General features: G+C 43.1%; 1 protein-coding gene across 8 annotated transcripts in view; it reads right to left on the bottom strand.

Annotated features, from left to right (window-relative positions):
- Nucleotides 1–22,513, bottom strand: part of FGD3 (FYVE, RhoGEF and PH domain containing 3) — a 107,390-nt gene that overhangs the window by 59,108 nt on the left and 25,769 nt on the right. The window contains exon 1 of one of the 8 annotated variants that reach the window (XM_086755879.1): nt 18,321–18,456. The exons of 5 other annotated variants lie outside the window; for them this stretch is intronic. The gene's annotated coding sequence lies outside the window, so the exon portion shown is untranslated. Of the gene's footprint in view, nt 1–17,718; nt 17,789–18,166; nt 18,258–18,320; nt 18,457–22,513 lie in introns of those variants that run through there. 2 more of the 8 variants (XM_086755880.1, XM_086755882.1) reach the window with 2 other exon arrangements.

Here is a 22,513-nt window from a genome sequence, read left to right as displayed (position 1 = left end):
TTTCTTTTCCTGTATGAAACAGGATGTGGTATCGCACTCTTTTGCTTGCCTTCGTCTCCTGAGGTTATTAGTGACATTAAAAAAAAAAAAAAAAAAAAAAAGCTGTTGCCTTTTTAAAGCAAACTGAGCCCTCTGTCAACATCCGCACGGACAGCGAGGACACGCACAGCCCCAGCCTACCTTCAGTCACAAGAGTCAGCCCCAGACGTCACGGCCGTACCGCAAGCTCTCTGCAGGAAGGCACCCATCTCTTCCAGGCTGGCACCCCAGGGACACCGGCCAGCCTCACCCGGTCTGATTCGGAGGACGAAGGCCCATGGGGCAGCAGCTCCTAACCGCGCACCACCGTTATCCAAGCACCAGACGGATGTAAGTCCCAAGAGTGGAAAACTCCACATGCAATTATCTCTTGCCTAATAAACTTCTAAGTGAATCTAATTTAAGCTCTGCTGGAGCTTGGGTGGGGGCTGATGGAGTTTTTTGTGTTTGGGGGCTTTTTTTAAAGTAGTCATGTGTTCTCTCTTGTGGTTAAACTCAAATATTTTAGTTTCTAGCTCTGATTTCTGTTCCTGTGTCCATCACGCTGCCATCTGGGCTACGATAACGAACTACATAGTCAATGGCCTGACCGATGCCAAAGCAAAAATGTGTGCTTCTCTGCCTTATCTAAGTGGTAACTCTCAAGTATTTTCTTGCTATTTTGCGACAAACCTGTAATGAAGTAGTTTTTTCTTATTTTGCTTATATTTTGTGCCCCTCTGGAGAAGATCAGCCTGCCCTTAGCCTTCATCTCCACAGCTGACTCTCACGCATCCTTTTCAGTGCAACCACATTTCTATCACATCGCAGAATTTGGATGCATCTTACCAGATCTGGTCCCAAACTTCGGCAATGAAATTTCAAGCCTCAAGTGACATTCATGCAAATGACGCAGGAATTAAAAAAAAAACAAACCACTCACTCTCACTCTAGTGTTGGAGAGTCAATTTTTGAATTTAGCTACAATTTTTTCAAAATTTACACTCAGCTTTTCATACAGGCATAGAGATGGGAAACGTTGGAGGATACTGAACATCGAATCTCCATAACTGGAAGGCAGAGTTACGAAATTTTACGATTTAACAAAGTAAAACAGACAAGCTATGAAAAACTCATTCTTCTGGAGGATGCATTTAGCTGACTTTTCCCCCCAAATGGCACAATTGAATTACTCCAGGCTAAAACAATAAGCACAGTAACTTTCACTTCTGTGACACCAAGATCAAAGGTAGAAGAAAAAAAAACATCCCGAGGCTCTTCCATCTGTAAGGAAAGCAGGTCAAACGAGGCATAAAGAGTGACAAAGCAAAGGAGAAGCAGCCTGGGGCAGATGTCAGCCAGCCTGACACTGGAGGGGACAAAAGCCCTGCCACTAACACTGCTCCCAGCGCACATCAGGAGACATGGCCATCAAGCGGGGATGTCAACCGACGTTCCTCTACAACAGAATGGCTGCAAGAAGAGAAGAGCAGCCAGACTCCTCTCTTTGATGCGTACATGTCTTGACTTTTGCGTTCTGAAGTGCAAAGCAACTTGTTTAACTTCAGTGCTAAATTTCAGGCGTAATTCCTGCAGCAGGCAAGGTCCAGGTATCAGAAGTCCAGCTTAAGTTGTTGCAGGTGCCTAATTTAGAAGAGGAAGGGAGAACTGGATTTTCATTCATATATTTCATTACAATTATAATGAAACCCAGAGTTCATTAATTCATAAAATCTTGTTTTGCTTTGGTTTTCTGTTTTGTAAAAAAGAGTCATTCAAGGTGGAAGATAATGCTCCCTTCTTCCTAATTTATTCCTGATTTCTTATTACCAAAAAAAAAAAAAAAACCAGCGGTATTCTAGAGTACTGGGCAGAAAATACGCCTGGAGAAAAAAATTTAAGGTAAGCACTCGAAACAGACTAGAACACCCTATAAGGAAGTCTTATTGATAGACAAGCACTTCTCATCATAATTTCGCCATCACGCTTCTGGTTCTAGCAAGTCGACAAGAAGAAGGGGCATTTCTCTGACTCAGAGGCCGAGCCCCGCGTGCCACCTCTGTGGTGTCCTGCAGCAGAGCGGCGGTGTTTCAACGCACCTTTCCCTCCCTCTTCACAGCTCTAACTGGCTTCTCATCCCATCTCTTTCTGGTTATTAACTCAGTCTAGCTCTGGCCTCCAGATTTCTCCTTACCACAACACGGGGATGCTTACCCAGGGACCACCGCTTCTCCCCCAGCAGGGAACATCCCACATAAAGCTGTGGGAGTCCTCAGATACCAGCTGAAAGGCCACCAAGGGCGAAGCGCAGTACATAGCTGCAACGATAAATGAACTTTCAGCATGGATTTCTTAAGTTAAAGCTATCGTTTTGTCTATATGACAGCCTCAGAGCCCTCACAGATGGCAGATGCCTGCAACACGGCCTGTTTGAGAAGATGCACAGGCCGGACCCCCGACGAAGGGATGCAGGCAACTGTTATTCAGCGTTCCTGAGACTTTCCTCTTAGACGAGCACAGAGCTTGCTTTTTTTTTTCATTTCCCTTGACAGGTAACAGGTTTTTCATTATGACGAAAGAGTCCTGATTTATAATTACACTGATTATGCAAATCAAAGAACATATTTCAAGCTAATAACACTCCTGGGACTTCACATCTGTACTGCTTTAACACAGGAATCGTGACACGAGAGCAATCCATTACTGTAAAAACCTAAAGAGATTTCACACCAGCTAGACACAAACAAATTATCCCAGCCAAGGCCGTTTCCATTTGTTCCTTTCAGATTACCTGCATCTGGGTGATGCACTGTCTTGGGGATTCTCTCCCAAGAACAAGGAAGACAGCAGATCTGCCATTCCCAGAATTGTTTATATGGTGGGAAGGGAGGAAGAAAAAAAAAAAAAAAAAAAAAAAGAAAAAGAAAGAGAGAAAAGCATGCCCACCTTCCAGTGATTTCAAAGGCTATTCTACACAAAGGTGAGAAATAGCCAGATGCGAGTCCCTATAAGCAAGATTCCAGCCTTCATTTAAAACTGTGTCATAAAAAAAGGCTTCATGTGCTTCATTTCTCCTCCTACTAGAAGCTTATTAATTTTTTTTTGCTAATGACAAAAGCACCATGCAAGGCTCTCACACTGCTCAGTTGATGTGCCTGTGAATCTTCTTAATGGCACAGCTTACAATGAGGAAACTCATTTAACCAATACGGCGTAAAAATTATCCTTCGCTTAAGATTTAACGACAACATAATGCATCTCCAACAGCGTCTCAACCAACTGGCTTTCTTTTTTAATCTTAAATTGTTTTATTAGTTTGAGTAAACCAGTAATTAGCCTCTGCTCATTTAAAGGTCTATTTAGATACTAAATAAAAGTAGGTAGAACTGAGCTCGGATTTTTTGCTACAGAACTGAGCTTTGCAGGAGAAGACTAGCTCTTCTGTGTTACCACAACGCGCTGTCACTCCATGCTGTGAGAGTTAAGAAAATTCAACTTCATTACTGAAAAGGATAATGAATATTTTTACACAGATACACTACTTCGGTAGCAGAGCTGCACACTGCCAAATACAGAACAATTTCACAAGAACGGACTTCCAGTAGTTCACAAGAATCATTAAAGGAGAACGTGTTTCAGCTCTTAGTGCTGCTTGGAAACTCTCACCTTGAAGTTCACTGCCTTTACAGAAAATGACCGCACCGCAGAGTCTTGAGGCTGGAAGAGGCTTCTGGAGATCATCCAATCCAACCTCTCTACTCAAAGTAGGTTGCTCAGGACCTGGTTTGACTATCTTCAAGGATGGACACACATATAATGGTACAACATCTATAATAGTAAATTTTTTCCTATTTAATACAAATGTAATGAAAGAATAATTTACATTGTTCTTTCTCAATAAATAAGCACTTTATTGAGAAAGGGAGTCAGAAGAAAAGAGTCTACTTCTGTCTGATGAGGTTGAACACGGGCAGGAACTGGAGAGGAGCGAACAGGTCAGCACGTTGGGAGACTGAGCACCACATTGGGCCACAACAGTAACTGCAGTTCAGAGAAGCCTTCGCAAGCCTGCACAGCACAGAGAGGCTAAAAGCAAAAGCCTTCTTAGTTCCATTCCACTTCCTCACGCCTGTACTTCTAACAAAGCAATCCCACGTGGCTACCGCAAAGCCAGCACAGTGGAAGCCTCAGAGCAGTCCAGCGACCGAGAGCTTATATATCACTTTTTGGAGACTTTGGGCAGCCTACAGCGATAACCAAAGGTCCATGCTACACCGCACTGGTTTCTCAGCTAACTGGAAAACACAATCCTTACCACCATCTCTGCAGAGACACTCACGCAGCAGATGCCAGGCCTGCCGGGTTATTCCACAAGTGCTAACACCGGATGCTCCCGACGTCGAACTCCACATCGCTTCAGCTCCGAGGGGATGCGCAGGCATACTCTGCACTTCGCCGATGGAGGAACCGAGAGCAAAGCATTATTTCCCTTGCACTAACACCTCCTAAGCCTAGATCGATGCTTCTTCACTCCCTGTTCCACAGCCTCTAAGGACCCAAGCGAGAAGAGAAAGAGCCTGGAAAGGTGAAAGGTGTTCCGTGGAAACAAGACACAGATAAATAAATCGGAAGAGACTGAAAACCACTGAACCAGCTCCGGTATTTTGGATCCCGGAGCGGACGCAGGATAGCATAAAGCATCCTTTATTTATTTTTTTTTCCCAGCCTGGCAAGCTCCAAAGAGAGCAACATCAGCTCAAAGGCCTGTAACACAGGCTACAGAAAAAAGCTGCAGTCAAAGGAACTATTATTAGTTTTCCCAACAAAACTCCAGTTAATTTATTGTATCTGTAGAACCATTTCATCTCTCCCGTTATCTATAATTGCACTTTCATCACATCAGTAAGGACGAGCTGTGAAAACAAGGACATTTTGTGAGCACCTAGATGATTATTTGGGACAACAGTTACAAATTTCAAACAATAAAATCCTCATGACTGACCGCTAAATCTTCATTCTAAAGAAAAAATATATCATGCTTCATCTCAAAATTGCATTACAACTCTGCCAGCAATTTTCCCTTGCTTAGGTGACAGCTTTCAACCCTGACATAATCTAAGAAAGCGTTTGCTCTATCATTACCTGAAATGTACCAGGCAACTAGCATTTTCAAATATAAATGTATAGCTAACAGGGATAATTACAAACCAGGTTACTTGCACAGGACATATCTGAATATTTGTGTTTAAATTTATAATGCATAAAATACCATTTACCGTATGGCAGTCACTGTTTCAATAATTACTTGTTTCCATGTAATTTCTGCATCGTTATTCCATATTGTCCTTTTACGGAAGGAGAATATTCTACACACAAAACATACGCTTGCTGGTAAAGCTGCATTATTAAGGAGAAAGGACGACTGGAAATAATGGAGGGATTTAAAAATAAAAGTGATTGCAGAAATTTAGAAGCTGTTAAGAAAAATGCAAAGAATTTTCATTGTAGAACAGTAAAAAAAATATCATTACAAGATTATTTCAGATGACGAATTACTCCTGTAATGAATTTATAATTCTGAGCTCTTATAGTCATTGACTGTGAAAGCATGATCTATTTATATGATCACAATTGTATTGGTTCCCTAGAATGGCTTACGGACAAATGAATTTTGGTTTGGTTTGAGTTTTTGGCTTCAGCTAGCCTGAACTGCTGCAGAAGTCCCACCACAGGGAGACGAATGATCAGAGCAGTATCTTTACACCTAAAGTGAGGACCTGAGTTAGCATCAATCAACAAACAATAAAATAGTAATACCAGTACATCTCCAAATTCCCTGGCACACTTTCTGCATCCTTGGCAGGAAGGAAGGTTGTCCTAGACATCTGCTTTTGTACATGATGAGCAATCTCCCCCAAAATACACGATGATTGTCACCAAAGTTAGTGCTCAGAAGGTGCCTTAAGCAATGATATCCTGCTCATAAATAAACCGGGGCTAATCAAGAGATGCTCAGAGCTTAGGTGTCATGCCTCCTATATCAAAATGTGGCATTCACAAATTTATGCAAAGTCCGCATTAGCCACATCTTCCCACCTCCCTCGTCAGGGAGTGACAGTTGTCTTTGGGGAAGCCCAAAGAGGGAGACTGCAGCCGCAGGCGATTTCAAAGGCTAAGCCAAGGCGCTGCCAGCGTACACAGCCCAGCTTGCCCCCACCGCTACCCCCTCAGACAGGGCCACCATGACGCCATGCCGCTCGCCGGTCCCTCCTCTGCGCTCCTGCCTAAGCCCCTCGGCCGTCCCGCAGACACGGCGCAGGAACAAACTCAGACTGACCAACCTTCATCTCCAGGTTCCCTTAGTTGAAGCTGTGCTCTCAAATGGAAAAACTCTGGTCAGGACTTATTACAGACTGTGGCAGAGGAAAAATCATAACCATCAAGTAAAATAATCGCTTAGAGGTGGGTTGTAATTTAAAAGCCCATTTGCAGTAATGATCAGGAAGAATCCTGTATTTTATTCCCTGCAGGATGAATGGTTGCTGATAAAACCACCAGAATAAAACTAGAGACAAAGAGAAAAATATCTAGTTAATCTCTCCAATTTTCTAGTCGAAGATCAGAGTCGATTCCTTCTTTCTCACCACGGTGGACCCTCTCCGCCTGGCTAGATACAAGAACACAACTTCTACAGACATATTTTCCTAACCAGGTGTCTAGGAAAACCATTCTTGGACTGAACAGATACTTCTTCCTCCCCACAAAAATTTCAGAATTTTATACATGCCATTTAAAACATTAAATAATATTTCAATGCCAGAACGCACAGCATACACAAAGTACGTGCAGTTGCCAAAGTGACCCAACCAGAGATGTTTCCCAAATATTTCAGTTCTCGTTTGACGATGGAATTACAATGGTTAGATTACAGTTAAATCAAATAATTCATTCTAGTCATGAAAACTATAAAAACTTTTTCCTATCAATTAAAATTCAATTTCTCACATATTCTGAACTGTATTATATACCAGCGTTCCTCATTCTTCTATACTGTAAGATATCTTTTATTTCAAAACATTTTCAGGATTACAAATACAAAAAACTAGAGCCATAACAATATATTTGTTTCTTTGAACATAGAACTTAAATGGTAATTACATTTAACAGCATAAAATTGCAATCCACTCAGCCATCTGTTGGAAATACAGATGATAATGTTAAATTAAAATGACTGAGCTTCAGTATTTGAAAAAATTATCTTTTTTAAACATTAAAAAAAAAAAAATCACCTGAAAGGCAGGTTGCTGGATTCATAACGACGGCATACGAAGTGGCAAAGGCAGTTTTGGTGTTCGAAGCGCATGCGAACACGTCTATGAAACATCAGCACCACCTGGGCATCAGGGACCGGGAACAGTGGGGCCGGAGTCTCCGCTCTCCCCAGGGAAACACACCACATCGCAGGACCATCATTACCGTTATTATTTACGCCATGCCATAGACGTTCAGTGACATTTTACAGACAGATAAAAGACTAGAAAGCCCTGCCCTCGGGAATTTAAGCGTATTAGGACGGAGCAAAGCCCTACAAGCAGAATTTCCATGAGCCCTTCTGAGCAAGCTTATTCCTACCTTGTTTGAGTCACCGTGCAACACAAAACGCTTGGGCTGTGCTGGGGAGCAAACAACGGATCCACAGAGAAAGGGCTCAGCCGCGTGGTCCTCCCTGTCATCTGAGGTCAGTAGTAACAGCGGGGAGAATTCGGAGTGAAGAGGTCTAGAAATTCATTCTAGCTTGAACTGAAGGTCAGGTTTTTTCCCCCATGTCTAATTTTTCCTTGTTTGATGAAGGAAGCAGACCACAAAGTTGGGAACTCTCTGGCACAGGCAGAGGATGCACTGGAAACACTCAGACACGACAGTGACAGCCACGACGTTAATTAACAGTTAGTAATTGCGAGTGCTAACAGGTATCAAGTGGAGGAGAAGGAAAGTCGGCCTGTGACTAACAGAGGAGCACGAGTAGGTGAGAGCCAGCCACAACACAAAACACTCTGCTCCTGTTTAACCCTCCTTGACGGCCTTGACTTTCCCTTGCAAGACGGCTGTAGAAATGAGTGTTTTAATTTGCCTGCGGGTGGCACTTGGTGCCCTTTCACAGAGATGCAGTCACCCCAGCGTGGTACCAGCTATAGAGCGGTAAAGATAATTTTTCCATTCCATTTTCATTAGGTACAAATCCATATTCCACCTGACACTGCATCATAAGATGGGTATCAGCAATAAGTGCTCCAGAAGTCAGCAAGCAATGGGAAGAAATGCCTGTAAACATCTAACACCAAGAAAAACAACTGTGTGCCTTCCCCCCGGCAGCGACTCCAGGCGGGAGCGATTCAGCATCAGTGTAACCGGGGATAACTCGGCATCCCAGTTACGGCGGCTTAGCAAATTACTGCCTCCTCGCAAGACCTGCCATCATTGCCCGTGTGATCAGAGAGAACAAGAAACCTCAAACTGACACATTTTATCTCAAAATTGGGGCAGGCTAAGAGCTCACATGTTAACCGCTGAGGATCTGAGCTGAGAGATGGTAACTTACTGTTCTGCCATCATTTGATCGCAAACAGTTCCACTCCTGGATTCTGAAAAGGTTAAAATTCTTATTTTAGTTCAGCGCATTCCTTGATTTAGGACAAATGAAAAAGAAAAGAAAAGGAAAAGAAAACACAACCCAAAAAGGAGCGTATCTAAGGCCAGTACTGGTCCCTTAACTACTTCAATTCAGTTAACATTTCCAGGCTACCTGAAAACAGATCCAAGGTCTAACGGCACAAAAGGATTCTGTAACTCAAACTGCAGAAGCTGCATTTAATCCTCTTTTCTCACTTGACTCAGAGGTTAAAATTGGGAGGGAGGGATGGAAATCATTCTCCGAGGTTTTTCAAATGTTCTGTTTTCCAACAGAAACAAGAATTTCTGTTAAGAACTTAACAGAGAGAAGCCCCATTAAGCAAAAAGAATCCTCCCAGGAGCAGCAGTGAACCACAATCAAAAGAGAATCAACACTTTGCTATTTCTAAATCCACTTTACGTGTAGGTACCTGGATAAAGGAGCAGACCAGATTAAGCAAGACAACACGGGTAGCGAGGCGGCTTGGCAGAAAGGCATTCCTAAATAATTCAGGCCCTAACCTATGGCTGTTAAACTACAAAGGGTAATGGTAACAATTGCTTTAAAGACCTTGCACGTGTCACACAACCATTCACATGCATTTCTTAGATGAACGAACTTCTGAAGTTGTTGTTACGTCAGAAAATATGTCTGCAGCGAGAGCGCATTCATCGGCTATGAAGCAGCACGACATGGCATTTATAAGGTCAAAAACCTGTTTATATGTGCATTCACCTCCTTCTCCTAATCAGAATAAATCTGCGTGCTGGATTTGTTGCTGTTGTTACAGTACCTTAAATACTGCGTGTGCATACATATATATACAACAAATCCCAATCTGCCATAAACCAGCTCCCAAACTGGTTCCAACGCACAGCGTGCTTCAGCACAGTTCCGAGCACCGATGTCCCACCTTGCCAACGCCTCCTGCCCAGCACAAAACCATGAACACAAACACTGAATCCAGGGACACTTTTGAGAAGCGCTGCGAGATTCGGGCCAAGTTTTAATTAGCTTGGGTTTGTTTGTTTATTTTTACAAAAGCACAGGACAAATTTTTCTTTTGTCTTTTAATACCAAGGAAGAGATAGGCTAGTATTCATATTCACTCCGGGTAATTATCTCAAAATGCTAAGCTCATCTTCCTGCACAGAGCTTTCCAAGGTAGACAGACAAATTATAGCAGATCGTATCAGCACCGCTCACAATGCCGTATTTTGCAGAAGCTATTTATTCTTCTCTTTGTCCTTAACAATGCTTGAAACCAATTGCTGATTTGTCTGGGTAATTAACATCCAAAATCCAATTCTTCACAGACGAATTGGAGCGAGTTTGAGTACTGGAGAACGCAGCTGTTCACCAGCAGACACGGGTGGACAATGGCTGAAATTTCACTGCACATTGAAGACGACGTAATTATCAAGCTTGAAAGGAACGTAATCTATACCACCAAAGAAAGTATCAACAGTGGTACGATCAGTGAAGGATAATCAAGAAAGCAATACTTTATCATCGCGTGAAACAACAATACTGATTGGAAAAGCCCAATTGCCTACATTATGCATAGCTGTGTTGAGAAACAGTAAGTGTGGAGGTGGAAAACTCATTACGAAGGGAGTCGGGTTGTCCAGGGCTTAATGAAACCATGAAATCTGGAATCCGTAGGTGGCTTTCCTTAGTCCATTCGCTCACGTCAGTCTAATTCTCATTATTACTATTACAAGTAAACCTGTGGCAAAGGTATTTTAACTCCTCCCTCCAGAAGATACATCTGAATTCTTCCTGTATTTGACTTGCCTTGTCAAAACTGTAACCCATAAACTCGGCAGATCTGGCTGCAGGGAACCCGTGTTGGGCTAACGCAATCATGCAACTTGCAGCCTGCAGCAATAACTCCCAGCTAGCGCTGCTGGTGCAAAAACATTTCAGCTACTGCAGGTCCTGTCTAAGACACCCCTTTTCTTGATGGCAAACTTCCTCTACATTAAAGAGAATTGATGGTCAAACCTGCTGCATTTCACATATTGAATTCACTTCTATTTTTTCCCCTAATTATGATTTACAGTATTATTGGGACCTTCTTTACAAGTAGCAATGGATCTGTCCATAACCATCAGAGGAATTATTCTCTCACCAGTAGATGTAAGGCCTTCTGTTTCCCTCACCGCTGAAGCCATTGACACCACGTTGATAAGCTGGTGACATGTTAAACTTGCGTTCTTGGTCTTCACTTTCCTTTTCTCTCCTTTCCTCAGTTGAGCTCCAAACACACCATACAGGCATGTCAGATCATGAGAACAAAGGTAGGAGGGCAGTTGCTACTGTTTTCAGCCGGATGACTCTTAATTCGCGCAGCACAACTATATTTTCATCTATGGAACTGTGGTTTTTGATCCATAGACACAATCCAAATTATGTAAGGATGGAAACATCACCCACTTTAAGTGCAGGCTCTCAATCAGTCATTCTGAAGAAAAAACCACAAGCAACACCATGGAGACAACACAACGTACTAAAAATAATTTTTTTTTAAATGAAGCCGAAATCAATGAAGAGAGCATATTATACTGGTTTTTGTCTATTTGCTCCATTCAGTAACTGAGCCAACACGTAAACCAACACTGGACATTGCTGTTTCAAGAAGAAAATGCGCCTGTAGAAAGTTCTCGACATGCATAGCTTCATTTTCTTAAATGCTTTTCTCCTGATCTTTTTCAATTATTTTTTTCTTTAAGGTCAAGAGAGCAGTTTCCACATCATTCACCTGCCAGCACTCCGACCCAAACCACCCAGCGTGCCACACCACTGCCTGACCCCACCGCGCTCATCCCTTCTCTCTGGGCTTGCTTCAAACTGGCAGCAAACACGCAGCCTGAAAGCTTTGCATGTCCCCCTAGATGTAATTAAGTGGCTTAGAAATAAACCCATTTCACGTTCATTTAATAACTAGATTCACATATTATTTGAGAGAGCTCTTTAGTCGGTTTCCAAGTACATAAGGATGAAGAAAAAACCGCAGGATTTTCCCTACTTTGAAATATTCTCTTAGTCTTCTCTCACCCCTCAGCACAAAAATGAACATTCATCGAAACTGCTGGACTTTGGGCACCAACATGGGACAAGCGCAGGAATAAACAAGGACGTAGCAGTGAGATAATTTAGCTGTCAACTGAATACTTCAGGGTGCCAGATTGTCAGATTCTATGTCTACTTTTGAAAAAATAATAATAGAAAACAGTTAAACGTTGCCATCAGAATACCCCTGCTCAGACAGGCACAGGAGAGTGCAGCTCAGAACAGACGTATGGTAGAAATTACTTATTCTCATGCAAAAGAGCAAGCTTTCAAATGCAGGTTACAGATATTCTCTCAAAGCTCTTTGTTTCAAGAGCACTAGACAGAGTTACATCCGAATTTTCTGAATGTTTTATTTCTCAGTCGCAAAGATGTCACAATTTCATCCAGCCAGCAATGCCCCTGCCTTGATCTACCCATGCTAAAAATCATTGCCGAACAAAATCACTGTGAAAGTAGGAAGACATGAAGGTTCCATTGTATGCAGCGAAGTGTATGCTATCTATTTCACCTTAAAGTTTAAAAAAAGCAGGTAATTCTACTTCCCTGGAAATATAAGAAATCAGGAGAAAACGCATTAATGGGAATGTTTACCTGTCTTTCCTTGACATTTTAAAGTTACCTTTCTAATCATATGTGCATGTACTTCATTGTCTCCTACTCATTCCCACCCTACTTTTCCCACAAAAATACAGAGCCTAGCCACATAAGAAAATAAGTTCTATTAACGTAGCGCTTTCAGTAAGCTTTATTTGGTAGATTCTTCTCCAAACCACGGACACCCAGCCCTTCTCACAACACTATTAAGTCTCCACGCTAAACCAACTTCTTTTCTTTTCCAGCTGTATTAGCATGGCTGTGCTTGGATGAAAGCCTCCCTGAGCAGAATTGTGTCACACAGGTACAGCCGCAGGCAAGCACGGTCAGACCGAGCTTCTAGGGTGCCTCTGGCCCAGAGCAGAGAAAGGACACAACAGAGCAGACCCGACTCTCGCAGACCTTACCCAGGATGCTAAACTAAAGTTTGTCAAGCCAGAATGTGGCCATGGTCAGATGCATGAGTAATCCCATGGATTTCACAGGGGCTGCTCACTGGAACAAAGTTACAACACGTACCATGCACTCATCCACAGTTTTCAAAGCGGGGACTACCCACAGCGTTGAGAAGTGGTTTATGGGTCAGAGCCCTGCGGAAAGCCAGTAAGACTTTGAATTTTGTAAGCATTGCCTCAGAAAAGATGACAAATCGTTCATATTTACTCTTCAAAACACCTACTACTATTATGAGGTCAACTCCGACTAGGGCTGTAGGACATCTACTGCCTCTCCAATGAAACGCTGGCAGAGGTTGCCCAGAGAGGTGGTGGATGCCCCATGCCTGGAAACATTCAAGACCAGGTTGGACAGGACTCTGCGCAACCTGATCTGGTTGGAGATGTCCCTGCTCCTTGCAGGGGGTGTGGACTGGATGGACTTTAAAGGTCCCTTCCAGCCCAAATCATTCTGTGATTCTACGAAAGACAAAAGTAATGGTTCTAGAAAGCCCATTTAGAGACCCATTGCACACCTCACCTCTTGCCAACCAAAATAAATGCAACAAAGAACACAAACACAACAGAAAGTGCAATTAGAAACCCCAAATCCAGTGTTAGTATTAGACAGAAGATATCTTCCAGTCTCTCTGTTACCAACATAAAACCCACCAGCTGTCCGTAATGTTCAATTTTTCTCCAGCCTCAGTCCTCCATGACCTAAATATTCACCGATTACTACTTCTGTCCATTTAACTCTTTAAGGGCCCAGCCCTGAAGCCCTTGGTATTTCTCCATCCAGGCTGCTCAGAGGGAACACAAGAGCCCTGGGCAGCTCCTTTGGAAGGGGAACTCAACACCTCACGGGATCAGCCCAAGAGCTCCATTAGCCCTCCGTGTGTTCTATCTACTTCCATGACAGGATATCAACTTAATGGCACTTGCCATTCATTGTGGCAACACTTTCAAAAAAGGACATTTTACCAAACCAGACCAAACATTCAATAGCAGAAAGAAACGGTAAATCCAGTGCTAAAGGACAGAATTTAACACAGGTGCAAGACACAGACGGTGGGACTAATGGTGGAGTTTTATACTACACTTAACCTCCTCCTCCATATGAAGAAGTCTTCCTGCCCCGCTCCCTCAACCACAGACACTATGTTATTCTTGGTTAGAAGGTTTTCGTGAGGCCAATAAATTGACTCAAGTCTGAATGGATTCAGCTCATCCCGTGCACAGGGAAGCGGTGTGAAAGCAGGCTGTGCCCTGGGTGGAAGCCAGCAAGACCACAGGCAGCAGAAAGGGGAACTGGGCTCCGAGATGTCTCCTACTGTGGTACAACAGATAGGGCAGCTATTTTGACAGGTCCTGCGCTCTGCGGAGCCCTGGGAATGATACGGTTTACAGCAACTCAACTGGCCAGTAAGCAGAAGCACTGTGTCTCAATTATTTTTGCCTAACGGCATGGAAAAAAAAATACAGAAACCTCTTGCTCTGCAACAAAATCATTTCACTGAGAATCAGCAGTATTGAAAGAAGTACTAAAAAACGATACTTTTCTTTCTTCTTAAAAACAAAGTCACCTTTACAAGCAAAATAACCACAGTTTCAACTTTCCACCTTCTCAGCCCATGGCATTTTGGTCAGTCATTCAATAAATTTAACCCAAGTTAAAACCAGCTTGCCTTTGATAACCAGAGAGGTTGAGACCCTTGACTTTTTCAGTGAAGCGTATTTTCCAGACCTCTATCATTTTTGTGGCAAGGGCTTTTTAATGCCACATCTGCATTTACAGGGGAAATGAAACTTCAGCTGATCCCATGCTTAAGTGAAAATGCCCAATTTTGGTTTCCTGCTGGAACTTGCAAATGCAGAAACTTTTTTTTTGAGGAGGGAAGTGGCAAAGAACAATAGCTCTATAAAAACAGGATTTGATTTTAACAATGAATTGTGAATTTATCCACTATGGTGAATACTTCACTTTTTTTGAGGGGTCAGGGGTAGGGACTCTGTAAGTTGAAAATAATTTTTGGACCTTGGGTGGAGTTCTTCACAGCAGTCCACACACCAACACTCCACAGGCACTGGGAAAGACCAAGAAGGATTAAACTGCAAGCTAGCGCCAGTCTCTGACACAGAGCAACACCAGGTTATTCCTAATAAAATATTCCAAATGGCTTCAGTCCTGCAAAACAGGATCATATTCAAGTCTTTCTTTTCCCCACTTAGAAATGGACATCATTAATAGAAAAAAAAAAAAAACAAAACAAAAAAACCCAAATGCCTTGATTTTGTGTGTCAGTGGGCTCTTAAAGCACTACTGCTAACATCAGATGGAGTAAAAAGCACAATTTCAAGCTCCAGAACCCTTAAGTACCAAGAATGCTGTAATGCCATCTTCATTGCCAATCTGTCCTGTTCCCACTGGACCTTCATACATCTACAGGGGTTTCTCTTGGTTTGGATTTCCTTACAGCACCAAGCTTGGCTCAGACCTTGGGAATAAGAGGCGTTTGGTTTTGTTGTTTATCGTTGGGGGGGTGGGGAGGTAGGAGGAGTGGGTTTAGGTTTGGTTCAGTTTGGTTTTTAACTCCTCCTAAATTCATGACTTTCAAGTTTTTGCCGCTAGCATTTATAGGATGTTTCCTGACTTTAAGGATCTTGAAAGCAAGGTATATAACCACAAAACTCTGTATAACCTAATTCCCTCAGACTCTTGCTCTTACTTGTTCTCATCACTGATTTATCTCATCATTTCGAGCCTCTGGCTCAAATGAAATATTTTCTCAGATACTTGAGATGAATTTCCAAAGGACTGGATTTTCTGCACAGTTGCTATATTCAAAATGATAACATCAGGTAACGTTAAGGAGAAAGGGAAATAGGCTGTGTCAGGTAGACACGCAGTTCTTCAAAGGACACAATCCAACCAAGCTCTACATAATTCCTGTTAAACATTATTTGGAACTTCAGCTCCAGGATTAGACAGAACTCAACACTTTCCCAAATTAAAAAAGTCATTCTATTATTCATGTGGCAGCACTGGGATGGAGTGGAGAGGAAAACGTCCGGTTCTTCACTTTCTCATGTCAAGCATGTAGGGTAACAAGACAACAACAAAAGTGACTGTCGTGTTGTATTTGCTTTTCAATTGCCTCAGTGCTGAAACACACTCACAACTCTGCCATAAGGGCAACTAAATCCGTATGTTCTGAGACAATCTCACAGATACTACACTTCTTCTCCAGGTTCACACAGGCACAAGTGACAACTGCAATGATTTTTACTTCCATTTACCCAAAGTACAGTGTTCTTTTTCCCATCAAGAAGCATGATGATAACTTAGAAGTACATAATTACCCTCCTCTGCTGACATTGAAATGTCACCTCCACAGAACATCTACTACTACTTGTTATTCCACCAAATTCACCATAAATTACACAGGTTGCCATTACAAGTATGAAACAAACGCCTTCCCTCCCATTCTACAAACCCTGCCAAGAGGAGGCAGAAGATGGCACTAGGGAGAGATCTCCAGGTAAGATGTCTACTCCCTGACATAAACACTCACCTGGAAGGTTCTGGAGTTGGGTCACTCCAAAACACTAACCACAAAGTAAGCACCTGTCTAACTCCACGCACACGCCTGCCTATGTGGGAGCGGGGACCAGAAGCTAGATGCTCTCCCACCACCACTCCCCAACAAAGCCTCTTAACCGCTGTGCTGCAGCCACTGCCTCTCCTGCACACCCCCTCTAACCCAGCAAGTCTTTCATTCCCTTCCGAACAGCATCAGCGCTTCAGAAGAGCTTGAAGTGCCCCGTACAGTCTAACCCTTAGCAGGCTGGAAAACCTCACAAGTGGTGAAATTCCAGTGCCTCAGGCTGAGAGGGGAACCAAACACAAATTTCGCTCCACCTCAAGCACCGCATCTTTAGTAAATCCCAGCGAGCAGGAAGGAACAGCTAGCACCACATCTTGCAAAAAACTCCACCCTCTTCCCACCTGGGAGGTGCATTCAGCACTCCTTAGCAGAGAAGTGTGGAAGAACTGTTTTGTTTCTTGACCATGATCAGACTTTTCCTTGCCATCCCCAAGCTTGTCCTAGACTACAGCCATGCCTGAACAAAGATGCTCTTACACCTTCACTTGCACATAACTTCCAGAAGTCCCCAGGCTCCACGTCCCACATGGCAATGCCGCAAGAACACAGCGAGTCCCAGGACCGTGCGAGAGCTCAGCAGAAGTTTTCAGGGCCGCAACGCCGGAATCGCGGGACAGGTAGACCCTTAACTCCTGCTCGAGGTGCTCATGTCCTTGTTTAGATCCCACCTTAGTTATACAGCAAATTACATATGTTGGTCCATGCTTAATCAAAGAAAACACTGCAAAAACAATTCACTTTAAAAGCTGGATACCATTAAAAGTCCTGTACCCACAGGAGCTGTAAGATTCTCCCTCAAACAGCTCAGAGAATGCGTAAACAACAAATATTTAGAAAACAACAAAACAGAAAAGGGGTGGAGGGAAAATCTGATCCAAGTCCCCATGTTGTCATGGTGACTTCACAGCCATTATGTACTTCAGACACATTGAGAAGAAAGCTACATTTTTACTCCTTCCCAACCAAATAATGCAACGGAACAAAACCAAAAATCCTGCCCGCTTGTCACGAGCCAATCAAACGTCAATCCAATCCTTTGATCATGCAGCACCCCCAAAATATTTTAATCATACTATTACTGCACTGTGATTCATGTCCTCAGACAACATGGAAACAGACACAAGCAGGAAATTTAAAATAAAAACCTGTCCAATCCATTTATCATACAAGATAACGACATTGTTTTAAATGTTTCTGACCATGCTTGTATCAGACAGGTTTCTACTTTCAGAATATTTAAAAAATAATTACTTACAACATCATTTCATTCCTCCCCATCTGCAGATACTGTTTGCAAGCAATTGGTTTTCTTTCACCAAGCACTACCAGTTCTTATCACACAGAGCAATCAAACAGCCTTAGCCTGCTCAAATATAATAAAATCTTCTCAACATCTACATGCAAACGCTGCATAAATACGGATTTTAGAAAGCCTGCACCGTAGAGATCATAAAATCAATCCAGCTCATTACGGCAGGAAACGCAGCGAACGCTTTACTACCAGCTTCCAAATTGCTCACGCAGAGCACGCTTTGCCAAATGCCACTAAACATCCCTGCTCCTACACCGATAAAAGGCAGATGCATAACACAGTCCAAGAGCAGGCATCTGTTAAGACACCATTTTCTAAACAATACCTGAAAAGACATTAAAGACTCCATGAGAAAGCAAGATTTGCAACAGATCACAGCATGCAAGCTTACCAGCGGCTCGCTAGCGCAGCCCGGCTGGCCATCTGCCCCTTTCCCCCCCACCTCGAAGGCGTTTCAGGAAATCGCCGCTTCACAGAAGGATAATTCTGATAACCCCCACCCTCCAAGTTAATCAATTAATGAAGCAAGACTGGTTTTTCCTTACTAAGCAACGTACGGACACTAGGTCACTTGAAGGTTGCCCGTTCTTTCCCGCTGTAGGGCCTCCCAAATAACAACTGCCCATCCAAATTCAGCTTTTTTTTTTTTTATATTCATTCAAAGCTGTAGGAATACACTCAGCCCTTGACAATGCCAGCTTGCATGATGAAAGAGCAAAAGTAGTTTTGAGGCTGCAGAATGCCTTCCCCGGGTTACCATGGAAATAAATGTGGGAAGGGGAGGGGGCTTCGCTGAGGCAACGCTGCTACTCAGCGGAGATGCTTGAAAGCCTGGCTGCGCAGGACTGCACACCAGGAGAACGAAAATCTGGTTTACTATCACTACTATAATTTTACCTGTGCTTACTTTCATTTTCACCAAATTTCACGTAGTTGAAAAGCATGAAACTTCTCTGAGATGCTGGAGGGATGCTGTTTGAAACAAGTGCGGTTTAAGAACCCTCCGAAGAGGAGCTGGAGAACTGGAACTTTATTTACATCCTGGAATTCGCACAGATGGGAATCAGCGCTCAGCTGCAATTAAAAATGGGTTGACAAAGATGAACCTGTTGCAGAGCTGAGGCTGTAGCAAGGATGAGTAGTTTCAGGAAGGCTCGATATGGAGCATCAGCTTATCGTTAAAATGCAGGATAGCATTTCTGTTACAGACAATCATTGCACACGGTATGAAACAGATCACCTCAATGATTTTGCTGTCGTTTGCAGAACTGAGAAAAGGCCATCACCAAAAAGCAGGGCGGGCACAGCGACACACCGCTCCATGGCTGCTCCTCCGGCAAGACCCTGACTTCATGCCAACGCCGCGCTCCCCCTCCTTGGGTCTTGTCAGAGTTCCCATAAAAAGTCAACCAAAATAATTCACGGTAGGATGAAGCCTGGCACCAAAATCCCAGCGAGGATAGCCAACACAATTTCATCAAAGTGATTTGATGCACCTTCTCTTCCTATGTGTTCATTGCTAAATTATTTTTAATAACAGTTATTAAACAGAGGGCTCCACTTTGGCACACTGGCCAGACCTCCTCGGAGGACACCAAGAAGCCTACGTTACCCAACAGACCATTTCGGGTTTGCAAGCTCCCGCCTCTCCTCCGGCCAGCCCCAGCCCCAGATGTCTGCTCCCCAGAGCTCCCTCCTCAGACCCTCCAGTCCCACATGGGGGGAAAAAGGAGACACCACTGGGGTGCCAGTGCCTCTAAAGAGGTGGCTGATTTCTCCCACCCATGTGGGGCCAGGGGAGAACTGGTGGAGGAAATATCCTAAGCTGGGTCCCTTTCTGACTCCTCTCCCACTGCAGCGGTTTCTGCCCTAGTTTGAGCTGACAATATGCAGCTTGGGCAAGAGCATCTTTTCTTTGAGAGAAAAAAAAAAAAAAGAAAAAAAATGTTTTCCCCAGCAACATCTCATAGCAGGAAGATGAAGTAATGTTACATTTATCCATATAGCATCCCTAGAAGACGTCCTGCTGGTACAGGAGTGGAGAAGCCCCAGAAGGAAGGCAGCCCATCTTTCGGTGAAGCAGAGAGCGAACAGCCTAATCCACGTATTTCTACCTGTTTTCCTCCCCAGCCAAGCAGGATTGCAACATTTCTTTACTAGGCCACAAATCAGAAAGCGTAACACAAATAAAATGCAAGTCTTACTTATTTGATGACATCACAATAAGTTTTGCTGATTACGTGGTACCCAGATCTCTCAGAGTGTGATTCTCCCTGTGCTGCCCCCACAGTCACGTCTTCACACCACCAAGTTTCACTCAAAGCAAAATCCCAATTCCTAGGCAAACTCAAGGAAGAGCAGAACTAAATCTGCCAATGCAAACACAGCAAAACACCACAGAACACCAGCTGCTACAAAAAAAAAAAAGCAACGGGGAAGGGCTAAAAATGCTTAAAAACCCAAACGGTCAGGAACCAGAGCAACCCAGCTACTGCTGCAGCCAAAAGCCAAGGAGCAGCTCTGCACGGCTCAGCTAGTCTGGTCTTACACGTTTCTGGCCATATCCCCTCACACCAATGCCAACTTTTCACTGCGCCCCTCCCACAGTCCCAGCAGGAACGGACCAGCGCAGGATGGGGCTGGTCTGGAGCAACTCATGTGTCCACTGCCCAGCTGGCAGCTGCCAACCTGATGGTCTTGCCCACTTGTCTCCTCTTCTCTAGGGACCTGTCGATTTGCCTGATGAATTTTAGAAATACTGAAAGGAAAAAGAAAACAAATTTCTCCTCACGCTCTTTAGCCCTTTTATCAACTCTGCAGACCAACAAGGGACAGGCAGCACAGTTGCATAAACCTCACTTCCTCAGGAAACCAGATTAAAAAACCACACTGTCGACTACCAAGGAAGCTCAGCATCAGGGGAATTCATCTGGGAGCAGCTCAGATGTATTATTCTTTTCTTTAAAAGGTAGCCTGCCAGGGAGAGACAAAGGTAACAACTGAGGCACAGTAGAAAGCCAAGAAATTGCAGGAATAGCATATATTGATTACCAAAAGTCAAAGAATATATGTATTTTTGTACGTACACAAAAACCACACATATCCAGGTATGTCTGGAAAGGATAGCCAGGAGGTTTCTTCAAAGACTCCCTGAACAAATAAAAAAGCGTTACTGTTTTAGACTTTCTAACAGCTAAATAACAATAGACTCTTACCAGCCTACATTCCTGCGATTGAGTGGCTAATACCACCGTGCTGGAGGAAAGTAACACACACATCAGACGACATCTCCTAGTAACAAGGCAAGATATCAGATGTGCAAAGCCGACGGAAAAAAACCAGACTTTAGTCTTTCATTGAGAAAGAATAAATGGAACAAAACCGACAAGCAAATGGCTATTTATTACTGTGTGATCCTGCTGTAATCTTCTTGAAGCTTTTTATTAGATTTATTCACGCTCAAAGAAATGAAGAATTAATCTCTGGGTTGCTGGTAGCTCTTAGATTATTGATAACCTCTTGCTGGAAGAATAAAATAGAGATGTAATTAAAAGGGAAAAAAAAAAAAAAGAGGCCATCGTTAAGGATAAACACTTCAAATCACGTACACAGCTAAGCAAGGAACAAGGAGATACCTGTTTTTGTTTGCCCTTTATTTAATACTCTGACAACTACATTCACCTGCAAATGAAACAAAGGAAAAACACTGTCAGCTTGCCTAACTGCAACACTGTATTTCTGCTGCAGACACCTGAGTTGCTGTGTATTAATAGTATCAGTAGTTGTATGCAGCAAAAACCACCAAAAATCCCAGAAGATGCAACAGATCGCTCAAGCCATACGGTAACGCTACACAAAAGAGCCATTTTTTTTGACTGGGGTAACAACTTTTAAGTAACCAATAAAAAATGTACAATGATTAATTTGTCTGAGAGCTACACAAGCACACTGTGTGAACACATTTCGGTTTCCCAAGTTAAACAACTACAAGTGAAACGGTACACCAGCTCACGAAAATGGAGATTTATAGAGGTACCTGCTATATAGAGGGACAGTCTGTGGTTTGCAATTATGTATTTTTACAATTTTCTCCTGTGCTGATGCAGAACTGACTGTGCGCTCTGCACCCACAACTCAGGATGATTTCTGTGAGCCATGCAGGTTTTCCACAAATTCCAACCTAGTCCAAATCACTAGAAAGGAAGCTGAAGTGATTTTTAAAAAGATGACTTTTCACAACGCTCCGTAAATTTTCAACATTTTAAAACCCATCTCTGCTAATGGCCAGCACAACAGCAGAAAAACTCCTCATATGCAGTAACAAGTCTTACAGATGCTACCCTAAAAACTAAGGCTGGTTTAAAATGTCAATTAGAAAAAAATTACGAAACAGCATTTAGCAATTATTTCCCCCCCGCCCCCCCCAGGTATCTGCAATTACTACACAGGCATTGCAACTTTAAAGCATGATTGTTCCAATCTACTTGGAGTCTCCTTGGTGGCATTAATCCAGCAATAGGGTTTTATCACTGTTCAGCTGCAAGATAAATTTTTGAAAACCAAATAAATTTTGAGAAACTGCAACTAGCTTTGCTGTCAGTCACCTCTGCTGCCAAAATGCATTCGAGAATGCAGCATCTTTGCTTTTTTAGGCTTAAATAAACTAAACGGAAAAATTTGCCCTGGTCATATGGATTTCTGCAACTTATTTTAGACACTTCCCCTTAAGATCCTGCAG

The sequence above is a fragment of the Chlamydotis macqueenii genome, chromosome 10 (assembly GCF_036417535.1).
Source record: "Chlamydotis macqueenii isolate bChlMac1 chromosome 10, bChlMac1.mat, whole genome shotgun sequence".
Lineage (NCBI taxonomy): Eukaryota > Metazoa > Chordata > Aves > Otidiformes > Otididae > Chlamydotis > Chlamydotis macqueenii.
The sequence above is the reverse complement of the archived record's forward strand: the minus strand, read 5'-3'. Positions and strand labels throughout refer to the sequence as shown.